The sequence below is a fragment of the Diabrotica undecimpunctata genome, chromosome 11, assembly GCF_040954645.1.
Source record: "Diabrotica undecimpunctata isolate CICGRU chromosome 11, icDiaUnde3, whole genome shotgun sequence".
NCBI lineage: Eukaryota > Metazoa > Arthropoda > Insecta > Coleoptera > Chrysomelidae > Diabrotica > Diabrotica undecimpunctata.
In genome coordinates this window covers 21,567,360-21,585,956 of record NC_092813.1, presented here as the reverse complement: position 1 = coordinate 21,585,956, position 18,597 = coordinate 21,567,360, and positions in this window count along the sequence as shown.

Genomic DNA, 18,597 nt, shown 5'->3' with positions numbered 1-18,597 from the left:
AGACGGCCGCTCGAATAATGCTAAAGTTTTAACAAGAAATTTAATATAGTAAGGAATCCGATATACAAGAATATCATTACCAGGTATAAGTCAAAAATATACATTACAACAATAATAAACTAACATAATGTGCTCAGCTGATTATCTCGTTCGTCTGTTGTGTTCTTATTTAAATGAACTTTATGTGTATGTATGTATATATGTGTGTATGTAATAGAATCATACTTGCCTTGTTGGAACGTATAAATGTTCCGATGTGCATTCGATAATGTTTGCAAACACCCCACATCATCTCCCGACATATTATTTAGTGTCTCTAAACCCTGTTCACCCCCCGTAAGAAATTATTGTGCCTGTGACACAATCCTCTACCGTCATACCACATTAGCAAGGAAAATGTTAGCTCCCATAATCCGAAAATATGGAAAACAAATAACAATAGAAAGGGTAGGTTTTGCAATCCAGTATAAATGTAACGACGGATTGGAATATGGTCGTCACCCTTCCTAATAGAAGTACACATGTTAATAGGTAAGAAAATTCGCCATTAACAACAAGGGACGAAAGACCAAACACAGGTAATACACTCATTCACATTTAAAAAAAAATAAATAGAGTTAATGAAAATAATTTTCTTTGAAAGTATAAAAGGGCAGGCTCGAAAATTAAACTAAAAATAGTTAAAAACTAACGTGGACAAACAAATCACTAAATAGAAATACAAGATTACTATTTTATCATAAAACTAAGCAATTTTATAAAAAAAAATTTAAAGATCAAGTTAGAAACCGCCAGCAATTTCAAAAATGCAGTATAGTCAAAACGTAGTTCAAATACCAAGAATGCATATTATAGGTCAGTACGTAAATTTGCAACAAAGACTGCTGCTCAGCAAAATGTAATTAGCCTTGAAACATAATTACAATAAACAATTGTAAAGTACAAACAACAGGTGATTTTGTTTAATAAAAAAAGAAAAATAAAGATAAACTTTATCTTGGAATTATTTTAAAATTTTAGGAAATAGTTAAGAAATAGTCTTGAATTTTAAAAAAATTACATTTGAAAATAGGATACTTAATATAGTTTCTGATAAAAGCAAAATTCAGTACACAGTATATTGTAAAAAAAATAAGTGATGACAAGTTGAAAATTAAAAATATAAGAATTAACTTTACAGGGTGTATATATATCATAAATATCATATAGTATATTGTAATCGTTTAAAAAAGTCCCAATTATCTATATATCCGTTAATAACTAATTAAATATCATTTTATTTATTAGTTATGATCACAAGGCATACTAATATGCAATACAATGTAGGTTAGTTATAAGTCAGAACTATGTAAAGCTATCGCTACAATTGTCTGTAATAAGCAGCTATGCATGTAATTATAGATTAAGGTGCGTTGGACTTACGCGTAGAAAGTACTAATGCTAACTAAAGTTTGCTAACGGGAGTGCGACTACTCGAACAGTAATAACAGTGCGATTTGTTACAAAAACCGCAAAGAAAACCACGGATACCGTTCAAAACCGATTACATTATTAACTATCTTATTCCTGGAAGCAGCAACCACAACCAGAGAGAGGAAATCCACCTACGAGAGGAAGTAATATGTCCATTCATCGATGGCTATTGCTTCGACTCTACAATAGGCGAAATAACCTGGGAACAATACAAAGACAACAGTTGTGAAAGTCAATTGTCACAACTTTATAAAGGGCACGGTGAAAAGATCACTAACAAACAATCCCTAGAAGAGCTGGTAATAGTAGAACAAGATAAAAACATATTTGCTCTAACGCTACACAAAAGGGCTATAATATGTAACACAGAGGTATGGCAAACTGAACACCCCCGAATCCTAATAAATTTCCTCGTAAACAACAAAATAAATCCTAGTATGCCACTCCTTCCCCAAAACGTAGACCTAATGACCTACATAAATAGCAAATTCCTTTACACCGAACAAGCCTACCAAAGAGAAATAGAGAATCTATACTTAGACACAGTACTGCGGCGATGTCAAACAAAGAGAGAAATTTTAAAAAACAGATTACTAATGGCCCCATCCCTACCTAACGCTGTCAGTCAACTTATGCAGAACATGCCAGGGTACACTGAAAGAGTGCTAGGAGAAGTACTTTACATAATGCAATGCATACCGAAACCAGTGACCATACGAAGAACAAACAAATGTTTCCATAGACTACCGATCTCACTACTAAACCAGTCAAAATTTATGTCACCAGTAACAAGAATAATCCAAGATTACGCCGAAGAAATAGATTGCAACCATGTAACACCTCCGATGTACTACGTAGAAGAACAATGGATCAGCTTGACACCAGACCCAACCAAGGCAGTCAATCCAACAGAAATCACAGTAGAAGCAGAATCATTAATAGACATGGTACCACCACAACCATTAGCAGCTGGCGGAATATACACACAACAAGAAATACAAGACGCACAAAGGATAGTCACATTCGGATCAGAAAGAAAAGCAGTAGAGAACATAATCACCAGAAGAACAGCAGGCCTAGAGACAATAAATCAAGGGTACACATTAACCAAAATATTTGACGAAAATGAACTAAAGGAGATCGCTCACTCCACCCTCAATAGAATATGGGGATGGTTATCCACATTAGGAAATATCACCAGTAGCTTAATTGGCGTATATTTAATATATAGAACAATTATATATGCTTGTGAAATAATACTGAATGGGTTAAGAATATACCAAACAATAGGATGCAGCTACATAATCATAGCAGGGTTATGGACAAACCTCACCAACTGGGTAATACACCGACACCAAAAATCAAAGAACGAAGAACAAAATATACACCTGAATACAAGCAATGAGCAACCAGAATCAGAAGATGAACATTGGACAAAGAGATGCAGCAAACACATACCAGACACCAATTTGTCAGAAGTATAACGCGGCAAAAGTAAACCAGTACCAACCAGAAAAGACCAAACCAGCGAGAGCAACCCAATGGAGATAGACAGCACTAACAAGATAGTTAACGCGGTACGTGAAAATTGGCAAACGGACATTAAAAGCCAAAACGACGCGAGTGAAGTACGAAAATCCCCACAGGAATACGTCGATATTGAACGATCATAAGCAAAACCGCGATTGCCGTGAAACGCGAGTTACATTCGGATAGAACAATTTTAGAATTTTAGAATTTAGAATAAGTGACACATGTAGTCACAAAACACAGTAATAAGTCAAGAATGTTTCACTTCTAAATTTCAATAAGAATTTAATACAAAAGTAATTCAACTTGTCATACACATAGGTACAATACGGGGGCAGCACGATACATTCGCTGACCACCGCACAATATTCTATAAGAAACAATATAATATAACACAATAATTGGGACTTAATATAAAAGAGTATAGTAGGATATAAGTAATGTAAGATGTAAGTAGAATAATTATTATGGGTTGGAAAAGGAAAAGGCCTCTCAGGCCATTTCTTTTTTTTGCGAAGGGAGTAATGTAATGTAAACAGCAAGGAAATAAAGAAGGAAAAATTAAGGGACAATTAGCCTAGTAAAGAGTAATAATTATTTAAGTAATTAATTTATATTCCAAATTAATAAAGAATAAATTCGACACAGTTTAACGTATACATTTCAAATTAAAAACAAAACAATTGACCCAGTTTAACACAAGCCTGAATGTTTAAAAAATTACGACACTTAGACCTTGTTGGAAATTAATACAAGGTAAGAATTGTTAAACAAGTGAGAAGAATTGAGCTGAGTAAAAAGTTTTACATAGCGTGATCCAGTTTAACACATGGAATACGTGACATAAAGAATCTAAGGTAGAAGTTGGCGATACATAAAAAAAACAGAAGTTGGTCAGCAGTCAGTAAGAACTCGGCACCTGAGGGTGGCCCACGCGAGAGGCGCGCCGAATGAGCGCGCTATTTAACTCGACGGGATAGTGTGACGTACAAGTGTCGGCAACTGGAGATTCGAAGGTACGAAATCTCAAATCCCGGTAGACTGGAGGCGTATTCCCTAGCTAGAGCCTAGATACGCAGAGGTAACTAAGATCTCTATATACTAACCCCACGTATATCTAATAGCACGGAAATTGTCTGACCTTTAATTCCTTGCTTGTCTCTTCTCGTCTCCCTTCGCGCCTGATCGAATATTTTGGTCATAACTGATATTTTGTAATGTACAGTCTAGTTAATACATTGTAAATTCGAAATTTGTTTTATTATTCCTAGCCGTTAGAGGTCGAGACTAGAAGAGATACACATTTCGCTTATGCAGTGCTCCAGCTTCTAACGTAAGCCCATAGCCTCTCACTCTTTGCAGGACCTGAGACCAAGAAGTCCTTAATTCCTTCCTTTCCAAAAATTTCTCTACCCTCTTGTAAATCCGCGAGGGCGAAACCAGTCAGTTCAGACTAGTGGAGCCAGTAAGCCTTGCCCCGCTCGCAGGGATAAGTATCCCCTAACAATTGTAGAGGTTTTGATAAGGATATTGAGACAGACGTCTTCTACAATGGTGACAGCCTTATCAGAGTGGAGACATTTCATTTGAGGGGTTTAGTCGATTTATTTACAGCTTCAATCATAAATTATCACGCTTAACCCCCCCCCCCAATCTATTAGAATGGTGTCTTCACACCCAATATATTTATATTTATAATTAGAATAGTAATTATATATTATTAGAATGGTGTCTTCACCCCCAATATACTTTTATGTATTATTACAAGGCTAAATCCCCGGTTTGTCAAGACATTTTGTTGCGAGAACAGGTTATATTTGAAAAGGGTGGCCGAGATACAGAAAGATCGGCCGAGGGGAATTGAGGTCAGGTAGGAAGAGTTTTTTGAACGAGAGTCAAGCAAGAGATCTCAAATAGAAAAGATGTTAAGGTGATTAGTAATCAGGAGTTGATTCAATCTTCTTGGTGTGGATGTCTTAAGACCGGTTAAGATGATAATACTCTTTGCATAATGGCAGTTTAGAACAGAGTAATTATCATAAGATTTGTGCAGTACACCGGAACTGAAGAAATTTTGGAAATTATTATATAGGATGTCCCACCAGCTTTGTTGTCGTTTACCTGCTTGATCCAGTCACATCTGCTTCAGATCTTCGTCCCTGCGTATGGAAATAGTTTCCTTTTGTTCAAATTGAGAGTTTTGTCCTTGCAGCTCCAATCCCAGAGATAGCAAGTTTTCCAAAGTTAAGTGTCAAAGTTAGTGAATCAAGGTAACATTTAACATATTAATTTTAAAGTAAAGACAGACATTTTTTTGCTAAACTAATAATTGCTTTCATTAAAATTTAAAAGGATTTGTAAAAATTATTAAATTGTAAATTTTATGGTTTAACTTAGCTGTCATTTTAATTGTTTTTTTTTTTAATTTAATGTTAACATATGACAGCAAGCTTTATTCTTTTCGATATTTATTTGTTTTAAAAAAAGGTTAATCTCTGTGAGGTAACATTTGTAAGTTTTTGTAGTATCTCCAACCCCTGGAGTTTGTAAACAGGCAACACATGTAAGTTTTTTTTTGTAATTTTGTATTTTGCAACTTTTAATAATTTTTGTGCAATCTGTATGTTTGATAAGTGTTTGTATGAGACAAAAATAAACGTTTTGATTTGTTTCTCTGATCCATTTTTTTATTTATTTCAGGAAAATCTCCCAACCCGTTCGTGTTTCTTATTTTAGGAAGGAAGAAACTTTCTTTACTCCAGCAGGAAGTTTTCTCGAAGCGGCGTCCCATTTAAATAGCTAGAGGTATTTCTTCTTGTCTTTATTTGCCCAGTTGCCCAGGAGATTTATGTAAGTACCCCTTTGTTTCATTTTTTTGTGTAGATACCCCAATCCGACCCATTTATTTCAACTTATCCACGACCCCAGCTCTCCAGCTAATCCCTGAGTGCCGTTCGCATACGTATCGATTTGTTTTGCTTGCCCTTTCTCAACTCCTTTAGTTTCTGTCCCCAATTTCCTACCCCCATAATCTTTTCTTGGACGGAAATTTGTTAGTTTTATATGGATGTTGATGCAGGTTGAGGCATGATGTCAGGGGAGAAAGGAGTAGTAGATTGACTGTTATTAGAATCAATTAAATTTGTTGTTGATTCTAGTTTATCGGGACAGTTGGTGGCGATATGTTTAGACTTTATGCAGTTATAACAGGCCATAGTTTCTTGAGATAAGAATATTCGATATGTTGTATTATCGAAGTCTAAGGTGAATGAGTCGGGTAAGGAGATATTATGGGGACTGACATATATTTGTCTTCTGAAACTTAAAATATGATTATATTCGGTAAGGGTGGAACTGATTTTTAGAAAAGTGACAGGAGAGACCATATTAAGTCCAATAGTTTGTAGATAATCAACTAACAGACTGTGTGGTATTGTTGGACATACGTTTAAAAAACAATACGTTCCGCTGGTGAGATTAATCTTCTAGCTTGTACAATATTGTTCTGGATTTGTATGTGCCCATGGTTTTGCATAAATTTGTCCACAATTTTTTTGTTTGCAAGGTACATGCAAATCCGATTATTGGATAGTCGGGAGGAAAATACAATATTTTTGGGATGAATTAGGTTACCCAAAGGAATTAAGTAATCTTGCAGTCGAGTATTTTCTAAAGCGCTGAAGACAATTGCTTGGTGTTTTGAGAGGAATTGTGTAGAAGCTGCTGATGAATAGGTTTTATTGGTATTTGTCTGTAATTGCGATACTTGTGGTATGTTAGAGAGACTCTGAATATTAGGTTCCATTTTTGATTTTAACACGGAACATGTGTTTAAAAATAATACGGACCTGCCTAGTAATCAAACAGGTAGTAAAACTGGAATAATGTTTCTTGAGTCGTATCTTACTTATAATTGTTAAATTAAAAATTAACCAAAAACTTGTTGATCACGTTATATTAATAAAAACTAATATGATGTGTTCACTTACTGGTGTTTCATGTAATTGTCACTTAACTATTTATAAATCAACTATTATAATTACTGCATAAAATTTGCAAATTTGTTGAGACCAAAATAAACACGCCTTTCGGTGGGAAGTTTTGGGAAAAATTTCACCTGGTCTGATTGAGAAGCAAAATGCATTTAACAAAGAAGGCCATGATGCAACGTGTCAGGGGAATTATTAGGCAAATCGAAAATAATGGTCCCTTGTCTGTCATTTGAATTTTGATTAATATTAAGGATAGTTAAGTTATATTGTAGAATAATTTAATAAAAATATAAGATTATTGTGGTCAGAGTTATATGCTTTTGAAATTTTTCCCAAAACTTTAGGATCATACGTTATCTATATCGGCAGCTCTTATCTATACGGTAGTTTTTTAACATGTTATATTTACAATTATTTCTGGAACGAGCTGTAATTTTTCTTAAATAACCATATTGTGTGGTTGAGGCGCATTGTCGGTTCGGCATGATTTGTCACATGCTCTTTAACGTATTCTTCAATACTAATCCAGATACTTCCGTTTTGTTACTTAATCTCTTATTTGACTTTCAATCTACTTTTAATGTTACTATAAATGGTCAAGTAGTGTATTTGTACAGTTTAGTTATAAGCTAAATTAGGTGTTGTGATATGCCTACTTCTTTTATCCGCCATAAGTGTATCCGTCTGTTCATGTGTATCCAATGTATAGTGGGATATTGGATTCCCTAGACTTAAAAATCGACATTATTGAAATTAGACAGTAAAAATTATAATAATATTGATTTATAAATTATTGTGATTTAAATTTTACTACTTCATGAAACAAATATTGCACGTCATAAACTGTAGCAATCGGAAAGTTACTAAGATCTCCTTGTTGTACAGAGTTTTCTATAATTTTATGGGGTAACAAATATTAGAGTACTATCACTTTCTTAAAATGTTACACGAAAACTCAACTCGATATACGAACATTTATACAATAAATGTTTCAGTGACATGCATTAAAAGAAAATACTAATGTATAAAAATGGAAATTTTCCAAGTTTAAAAATAATTAAAGCAAGTAATATAAATTTTCACCTTGCTTAGTAAACAAAAAAGTAAAATACAAGTTATATGTCGGTTAACAAATTATATTATAAAATTTTTAACTACATTAGCCAAGTATCTATGAAATTTCATGTAGCCTGGTGCTTCCGGAAAAACCGGAAGCACCAGGCTACATGAAAAGGCCACAATCAAGGCTGTTGAGTCTCATTAAAAGGACCAAGCTAGATGAAGTGCTTTAAAATAAGGGGGAAACACAATAGATCTGCAAAGGTCGCAGTGTATCAGGCCCTATTGGCCGCCCCATTTTCTACATTCTACATCTATGAAATTCCTCGATGACTAAATTGATGAATATTTAAATAAATTTCAAGTTCCAAAATGTACCTGCTGCAAAATTTGAAAATCTACGACTAATAAAATTATTGGCAACATTGCAGGAGCTTAGTTGTATACGCGAAAAGGTGCATACGGATCCCAAAAATTTTTTAACGTATTACGGAGTCCACTTGATCCTATGCGTTGGTCGGAGTCTACATAAAGCGCTACTTAGATAATAATATACACGGTGTATATTATCCTGGAGTTCGTATAATACTGTTTTGTTAGTACGAAGCCCACATTAACCGTTAGATCTAAATGTAGGAAATAAATAAATAAATAGGAAATAAATTTGGAAAACTCCAATATAGTTATATATATTGGAGTTTTCCAAAACATATTTTTAAAAAAATTTTATTTAACACAAAACAGTAACAATACGTTTTATTATGATAAAAGCAGAATCTAGACTAACTTACAATATGATTTTTATACAGAATGAAATATACCTAATACCAATATGACGTTCCGAAGAAATAGAAACAAATCCAGTTTTGGGTCAAAATCCACACCGGCTTTCGAACCGGTGACAGGACCGGACTTAAAATTAATCAACCATGACTTCGAATAAAACTATGAATACTACTCACACTTCATCTCACGTCTCATATTCCAGTATTGTCATTGCATTTAAAGATCCAACTGAAGAACAAGCTTTAGTACTTTCCAGTATTGAAGGAACCAAAATTCATGACTACATCATCCCGTTGGTTCACTAGTTGGTCCACGTAACGTATCCTGAATGCTCTAAGCAAGCCAACCCCACTACTTTTAATGTACACTCAGAAACTTCTCAAAACATATTACCAACAGTAAATACCTCTAATAACCAAACAGAACTACAAAGTTCTGACAAAGCTAATTCATTCACTGCTAGTGCATACCTTAAAACTTTTCAAAACACATTAATTACAATAAAATCCTCTAATAACCAAACAGAACAAATTATGGAAACTGACAATAACCTGACAGGACCCATAAGTAATAGAAGTGAAACATCTTTTTTAAAAGCTCCAACATCATCAACCTCAAACAACATCAGAAATCGTACTCCAGTAGAATTAACAGCAAATCCAATTACTACAAACGTCCCTAATCAACTAAAAAGCTTCATCTCATCTTCTCCAGACATTAACGAAAATACCCCACAGAACGATTCACAGATATTTACTTCGCCTATAGTAAGCAAACCAAAAAAAAAAGTCAACCATAAATTCTTGCGAAGAACTTTTACTTTCACTAGAGTCAATTAAAGACAAAATAGAAAACAGATCACCACCGTTTATCCTAAACTATAATGAAATATGTGACTTTCTAGAAAACACAATATATGCCAATTACCCTGAAATAATTTCAAAAGATTACTCGAATGAAACTGCCGAGCTAATTGAGATCCTTAATTTTGTTCACGCTTATACCCACAATTCAAAATAAAAAAAATAATATAACTAGATTAAAAAAAAAAACTAAACCCCAATAATATCTCTTCCACAGAAGAGACAGATGAACAATTATCTCAGGCAGAATTCTAACATGTCCAATTACTTTATTTTAGAGTGGAATCTTAATGGGTTTTATACCAACTTAGAACAGTTAAAACTATTAATAAATGAATTATGCCCAAAGATCTTATGTCTTCAAGAAACTCATTTTAAACAAGCTAATATAAATCTTAAAAATTATCTATGTTTTCCAAAAAACAGAGTAGCACAACAGGCCAGTGGCGGAGTAGCTATCTTCGTAAGTAAAGACCTAGAAGCTAAGCAAATTACATTAAGTACTAATCTCGAAGCTGTAGCAGTGAGTATAACATACCAAAAAAATATTAATATATGCAACATTTATTAACCACATCCTAGCGAGCTAGACCTACAAGAACTAAATAACCTTCTTGATCAAATTCCACACCAACAAATAATTTTAGGGGATATGAACTGCCATTATTCTGCATGGGGAAGCTCTAAAACAGACAAATACGGTAATCTAATAAAACATCGCAACGATAAACGCAGAGCGACAGTGGACCAAGATGACGACATGACTGGACCCGAAATACTAAGGTCTGAAGTGGAAAAAGCCATTTCATCGCTAAAAAACGACAAAACACCAGGTCCCGACAACATACAGAGCGAGATCATAAAACTCCTATACGAAACGGATGACCACTTCCTCGATTTTCTGACAGGCCTTTTTAACACCTTTTACGACAAAGGGGAGATTCCGGAGGAATGGCTTTAATCGACCTTTGTAGCCATACCTAAAACACCAAGTGCAAAACACTGTGATCAACACCGCTTAATAAGCTTGATAAATCACATTACCAAAGTTTTCACCAAAATCATACACAATAGAATATATAACAAATGCGAAGCAAATATATCGGAGTCACAGTTCGGATTCCGAAGCGCATTGGGCACAAGAGAGGCGATCTTCAGTCTGCAAGTTTTAATTCAAAGATGCAGAGACAGGCACAAGGACGTCCACTTGTGCTTCATCGACTTCTCCAAGGCGTTTGACAAGGTCAAACATGATAAACTCATGGAAATGCTCAGGAAGATGCATATTGATGGTAAGAATCTGCGCATAATAACCAGTCTCTATTGGAACCAAAGTGCTGAGATAAAGATGGGCAACTTACACAGTGGGAAGATAGATATTAAAAAGGGTGTACGACAGGGATGCGTCCTCTCGCCGCTCCTGTTCAATATATACTCTGAACAAATCTTCAGAGAAGCACTGGGAGAAGTTTCGGAGGGTATCAAAGTAAACGGAGAGGTAATCAATAATATTAGATATGCTGACGACACAGTTATTATCGCAAATGACTGCAACGAGCTTCAAAGACTCATGCAAAGCATACACACAGCAAGTCAAGAATATGGTTTAGAACTCAATACAACCAAAACTAAATGCATGCTCATCAGCAGAACACAACAACCTCCGATGCAATTGACATTAAACAACCGAAAAATAGAACAAGTGGAGACATACACATACCTTGGAACCACAGTCAACACAAAATGGGACCAGTCAACAGAAAGAATATCACGAATTGCAAAAGCACGAAACGCGTTCAACAATATGAAAAAGTGGTTCACAAGCAAAATCTCATTGGAACTAAAATTAAGACTGGTCAAGTGTTATGTCTTCCCGGTCTTGTTCTATGGAGCAGAGGCATGGACCACAATGGAAGCCACCCTGAAGAAACTAGAATCCTTTGAGCTGTGGATATATCGCCGTATTCTTCGGATATCCTGGACAGACCACATCACTAACGTGGAAGTAATGCAGAGAATAGGCAAAAGCAAAGAAATAATCTTCACCGTAAAGAAACGGAAGCTTGAGTAGTTCGGACATGTCATGAGGCATACTAAGTACCGGCTGCTACAGTTAATAGTCCAAGGAAGAATCGACAGTAGGAGGGGACCGGGAAGAAGACGACACTCATGGATGCATAACCTGCGACAATGGTTCGGTCTAACATCGACCGAACTGTTCAGAGGTGCCGTAAACAAAGTCAAAATAGCCTTGTTAATAGCCAACGTCCGAAACGGATAGGGCAAAGGAAGGAAGAAATAAAACATCTCATTGACTCTTCTGATCTACTATTATTTAATACAGAAGAACCTACCAGATTTTAACTCCTATAACGGCTCTTTTTCCGCCATATATTTATCATTATGTAGTAAATCCTTATCAACGTTCCTTACGTGGAATACTTTAAAATCGTTATATGACAGTGACCACTTTCCTATCTGCATATCATTAAATGAAATTCAATCTCCTAATTCTCCAACCTATCAATCCTGGAAATTAAAGACTGCAAACTGCTCGTCTTATCAAGATGACATTGAAAAGAAAATTGAAAACTATCATCTAAGTAATGATATAAACTCTAATATTACCTCTATTAAACAATATAGTTATAGAAGCAGCTTTAAATGATATGGGTAAAACAAAGCTCCGCAAAAGACCTCCAGTACCTTGGGGGAACAATGAAGTAGCATATCCTCTATCTTCTAGCAATCATGCTTTTAATGTACTTAAAAAACATAATACTAATGAAAATTTACTAAATTTAAAAAAACTCAGGAGAGAGTGATTGGCGGTCAGTCTAGTTGGATGTGTGTAGTGTCGCTCCGAAATTAAATTCCAATTTTGGGTGGTTTCGAGTGTAATCTGCATGCAAATTAGTGTAAAGTGTATTTAAAAAGGACATTTATGTAAGTAAATAATCAGTTATCTGATTTTGAACTGTATTAAATTAATAGTTAGTTTTAATTGCCCTACGGATAAAAGTGAAACTTCTGAGTGGTCGAAACGAGTTGAGCTTTTTGCGCTGGACGGGTGATTAAGAACGATAAACAATAATAATTATCAACAAAAACAATAGGTCTGTTATTCAGGTTTCGGTAAAACTATACAGAATTATAAAGGCTGAATTTATTTGCTGTTTTGATATTGATTGTATTTTGTAGCTACAAGTGGTAGAAGTCGAAACTGGTTAGGATCGAGAATAATTGCTAAGATTTAACTGTAAAGGTAGGCGCGGCGCTTTTTGAGATCCGTAACCGTTACTTATAATATTTATATATATAAATACTTTAATTATTTGAATAAGAAGAAAAATGGCGGATGGTAAGGTTGATGAAGATGGTAAAAGAAAAAGCAAAGAGGAGATAGACATATTTAGCAGGAGCAGAAAAGTGAGCCGAATGCCAGACAGGTCGAAACCAACAACGAATGAAACCAGCAGCCAGAACGAAATGATGGAACTAATGAGACAAATAGCAAGCGATAATAAAAAGAAAAACAGGGACCTGGAAGAGATAAAAAATACAATGGGTAATATGATTGAGGAACTAAAAGAAATTAGGAAGGAAAATAGTGAATACAAATTGCAAATGAAAGAAATAATAAGAGAAAATAAAAATCTAAAGAAAGAAATGACAACGATGAAACAAAAAATAGATAAAATAGATAAAATATAAGATGGAAGCATGTCAGAAAGAAAAGAAGAAAAATAACCTAATAATGGGAGGCTTACCAATAGAGACAATAAAAGCAGAGCAACTGGAGAACTTCATAGAAACAAAAATGGGAGTAAAATCAGAAATAAATAGGGTACAAAAGATAAATGAAACAATGTGTGTTATCGAATGTAAAAAATTCGAAGATAAAATGAAAATACTGAAAGCCAAGGGTAAACTAATAAACTATAAACAACATAGAGTATATATAGAATGTGACCTAACATTGAAAGAGATAGAGATACAAAGAAATCTTAGGAAGATAGCAGCAGATGAAAAGACTAATGGGAAATGGACAAAAATTGGATATGGTTTCATAGTTATTGAAGGCATTAAGTGGAAATGGAATCAAAAAACAAGCCAGATAGAAAAGATAACATACAATACAGAACCAACTGGTTCAAAAAGCTGAAGAAAACACAATGACGGACCGAGAAAAAAAACAGGCACAGAACAGAGTCATGAGCAGATCTAAAGATAATAACACAAACGGAAGTAAAAACAAATTGAAGTACAACTTAAACACAGAAAAGAACAAAACAATTTGGAAAATGGCATCATGGAATGTGAGAGGTATAAATGGGAAGGAAATAGAACTGGGGGAAGAAATTAGAGATAAGAATATTGAAATAGTAGCTATAACAGAGACAAAGAAAAAAGGAAAAGGATCAATAATATTAAAAAACGGAATGTTACTAATATACAGTGGTGTGGAAGAAACGAATAGAGCTCAGGCAGGAGTAGCGTGCATGATAAAGAAGGAGAGTATCAACAAAATAAAAAATTGAATATGTTACAACGAACGTATACTCAGAGTAGATATAGATATACATACAGGATACAGAGGAAACCAATACAAACCTAATCATATGTTATGAACCAGATGAAGACGCAACAAAAAACGAAAAGAATGAATTCTGAGACAAATTACAAGAAGTGATAAATGATTGTAAAGAGAAAATTGTGATCACAGGAGACATGAACAGTAGAGTGGGGAAAGAAACAGAAAAATGGAACAATGTCATCGGACCTTATGGAGAGGACAAACTAAACAAAAATGGAAAATTACTACTCGAATTCTGTCTAGACAATAACCTGGTGATTATGAACACACACTTCCAACATAAAAGGATACACAAGATCACAAGAGAAGTCAAATCAAGAGACGAACAATCAATTATAGACTATACTATAGTGCAAAAAACAGAGAAGAACTGGCTAAGAGACGTAAGGGTAAAAAGAAGTTATGAAATTGGTAGTGACCACTATCTACTAGAAACCACATTCAATAGCAAAAGAAAAGAAATAAAAAAAAGAAATGAGAACATAAACAGAAAACACAAAGAAATAATAAAAATTTATAAACTAAGGGAAGAAACAATGAGAATAAGATACTCAGAAGGACTAGAGAAAGAGATGAATAATGAACATGAAATAACAGAAACAATAGAAGAAGAATGGGGAAAATTTAAAAATGCGATGATAAAAACAGCTAAATCAATATGTGGAACCACAAGAAATAACAACAGAGGGAAACGAACATCTTGGTGGAACGATGAAGTGAAAAGAAAAGAAGAAAGTATGGAAAGAATACATCCAAGATAAAACACAACAAAAATATGAAAATTATAAGAGACAAAGAACAAAAGTTAAAGAGATAGTTAAGAAAGAGAAAAAGAAAAGTTGGGAAAAATTCGGGGAAAAAAATGGAAGAAAACAGCACAGAAAACGTAAAATTATTTTACAGAACACTGAAAAACCTAAGAAGCAACAAAGAAACGAAACTGAAACAAATAATGAACAAGAAAGGAACAATAATAAACGACGATAAGACAATAATGGAAAGATGGAGGGAACATTTTCAGCTGATACTGAATGGAAATCAAGCGAATACAATGGAGAAGGAAAGCCACAACAGGAGAGTATCCATGAGAAACACGGAAAATCCAGAAACTATAGAAAAAGAAGAACTGGAAGAAGCAATAAGAAAGATAAAGATTGCAAAAGCACCAGGAAGCGATGAAGTAGCACCAGAAATGATGAAATATATAGGAGTAAAAGCAAAAGAAAAATTGTTATACATATATAACCTAATATGGAAGAGAAAAGTAATACCCAGAGAATGGACAAATGCAGTAATTATACCTATATACAAGAAAGGAAACACAAGAGACTGTAGGAACTATAGAGGTATATCACTACTATGTGTAGCAGCAAAAGTATACGAAACCATAATAGAAAGGAAAATTAGAAAAGAACTAGAACATAAATTAGAGGATGTACAAAGTGGATTCAGGAAAGAACACAACACACAAGACCATATATTCACCATGCAACAAGTAATAGAAAAAGCATTAAAGAAAAATAAAGAAATACATCTGAGCTTTATAGACATGGAAAAAGCATTCGACCCAGTCAAAAGAAAAGATATATGGGAAAGCCTAAAGAAGAAACAAGTAAGTGAAGAACTGATAGAAGCAACAAAGAGTATATACATGAAAACAACAAATACAGTAAGAATGTTAAATATACAGTCAGAACCATTTGAAACAACCCAAGGAGTTAGACAAGGAAAAACAACCCAAGGACACAACACACAAGACCATATATTCACCATGCAACAAGTAATAGAAAAAGCCTTAAAGAAAAATAAAGAAATACATCTGAGCTTTACAGACATGGAAAAAGCATTCGACTCAGTCAAAAGAAAAGATATATGGGAAAGCCTAAAGAAGAAACAAGTAAGTGAAGAACTGATAGAAGCAACAAAGAGTATATACATGAAAACAACAAATACAGTAAGAATGTTAAATATACAGTCAGAACCATTTGAAACAACCCAAGGAGTTAGACAAGGGGGAATTCTCAGCCCAGTACTATTCATAAATATAATAGATGAGATAGTGAAAGAATGTAAGAAAACATTCAAGAAATACTGCATCGGTTGGAACAGAATGCAAATGATAAATGCTGAGATGTGTATATTTGCAGACGACATAGTATTAATTGCGGAAACTGCAGAAAAACTGAAATACAACTTAGAGAAATAGAACCTAGAAGCAAGCAAATACAACTTAAACGTAAACAAAGAGAAGACTCAAATAATAAAAATATTAAGAAAACAAGGGACGGAAGATCAAATAGAAGTAATGATAGACCAACAAAAAATAATGCAGACAAATTCATACAAATACTTAGAAACAGTAATCAACAACAAAGGAGACATCGAGGATGATCTTAACAACAGAATGGAAAACACAGGAAAACTATTCCAAGCACTAAATAGAGGATTCCTTAATAACAAAGAAATATCAACAAAGACCAAGATGACAATATACAAAACAATATATAGACCTACAGTGACATATGGAGCAGAAAATTGGATATTAAACAAAAGACATCAGAGCAGAATTCAGGCAGCAGAGATGAAATACCTCAGAAGAACGATAGGAGTAAAAAGAACTGATAGAATCAGAAATGAAGAAATAAGAGAAAGACTCAAAATTAAACCGTTACTCGAGTCAATCAAAGAGAAAAAATTGGCATGGTTCGGACGTCTAACCCGGATGGACAATAATAGACTGATTAAGTCAGTAGATAACTACTGATTAAGTAAGTAAGTAAAGTAAAAAAACTCAGAGCAACAGCAAGATACCTCATAAAGAAAAGCAAAAGAGATACCTGAAGAGAGTACGTATCATCTATCAATTCGTCTACATAGACATAGAAGCACATAATGCTTCTACAATCTGCATTAACAACTCTGACAGCCCCTTAACTGCTCCTATAACTCTTCAAGAGTTAGAAGTTTCTCTCTCAAATATAAAAAACACATCTGCAGGACCAGATGATATTCTACCAGTCTTCATAAATAACATACCATTCGGAGCTAAATTAATTATGTTAGATTTATTTTAATACCTGCTTCTTAAAGCATGAATTCCTAGATCTTTGGTCTCAAGCGATTATCATTCCCATTAATAAGCCTAACAAACCAAAAGACAACCCTACCTCTTACCTGACCCATCTCTCTTACATGTTGCATGTGCAAAATCCTAGAAAAAATTTTAAACCTCTGCCTTATATGGTACTTAGAAAATAATAACTTTCTTACTCCCTTTCAAAGTGGTTTTCGAAGAGGCAGGTCCACATAAGATAATCACGTTGCATTACAGACTTCAAATTAATGAAGCTTTTGCAAATAACCAAAAACTAATAGCAATATTTTTCGATATAACCCAAGCCTACGATAGAGCATGGAGACACTGTATTTTACAAACCTTGAAAGATACTGGCATTCAAGGTAACATACTTGTATGTATAAATATTTTTTTTTAAATCGCTCAATTCAAGTTATAATAAATGGTGTTACAAGCTCCTCTAAGATACTAGATAATGGAATTCCTAAAGGTTCGATTGTTAGTCCAACTTTATTCTTAATCGCTTTTAATAGTATTATGGATGTAATTAAAGCACCTATTAAAGCTAGTCTTTACGCAGATTACATTGTTATTTATACTAAATCAAATAATCTAAGGACAGCATCTAAAATTATATAGAGTTTCCTAAATCGGCTTTGTAATTGGACGATAAAAACGGGATTTGTTTTTTCTACTGAAAAAACATGATACATTATTTTTAATAAAAATAAAACCCACCTCACAACTAGTCTAACATTAAATAATTTACCTTTAGAACAGTCAAAAGTAATAAACTTTCTAGGTCTAACTTTTGAGAGAACTTTAAATTGGAATTCGCACATAAATAAATTTCAGCTTTTCTGTCAAAAGAGATTAAATATACTCAAAATATTATCCAAAAAAATTTGTGGTGCTGATCATAAAATATTAATTAGGCTTTACAACCGCTCATTAAAACTGCATATGTTACGATGCTGCATGTAAAACCACTCTAAAAAAACTAAACAGTATTCAATCTACAGCTTTGAGATTAGCACTGGGAGCTTTTAAAACTAGGCCGGTTAGTAGTATGCAAGTTTTAACTGAAGAACCTCCATATCATATAAGATGACTATCCTTGAACTACATTGCAAAGATATCATCCCAGAAACAGCATCCTGTATTTTTCCACATCTGCAATCCTGGCCTTCTTCCTAACAATAATACTAAAAACTCTACACC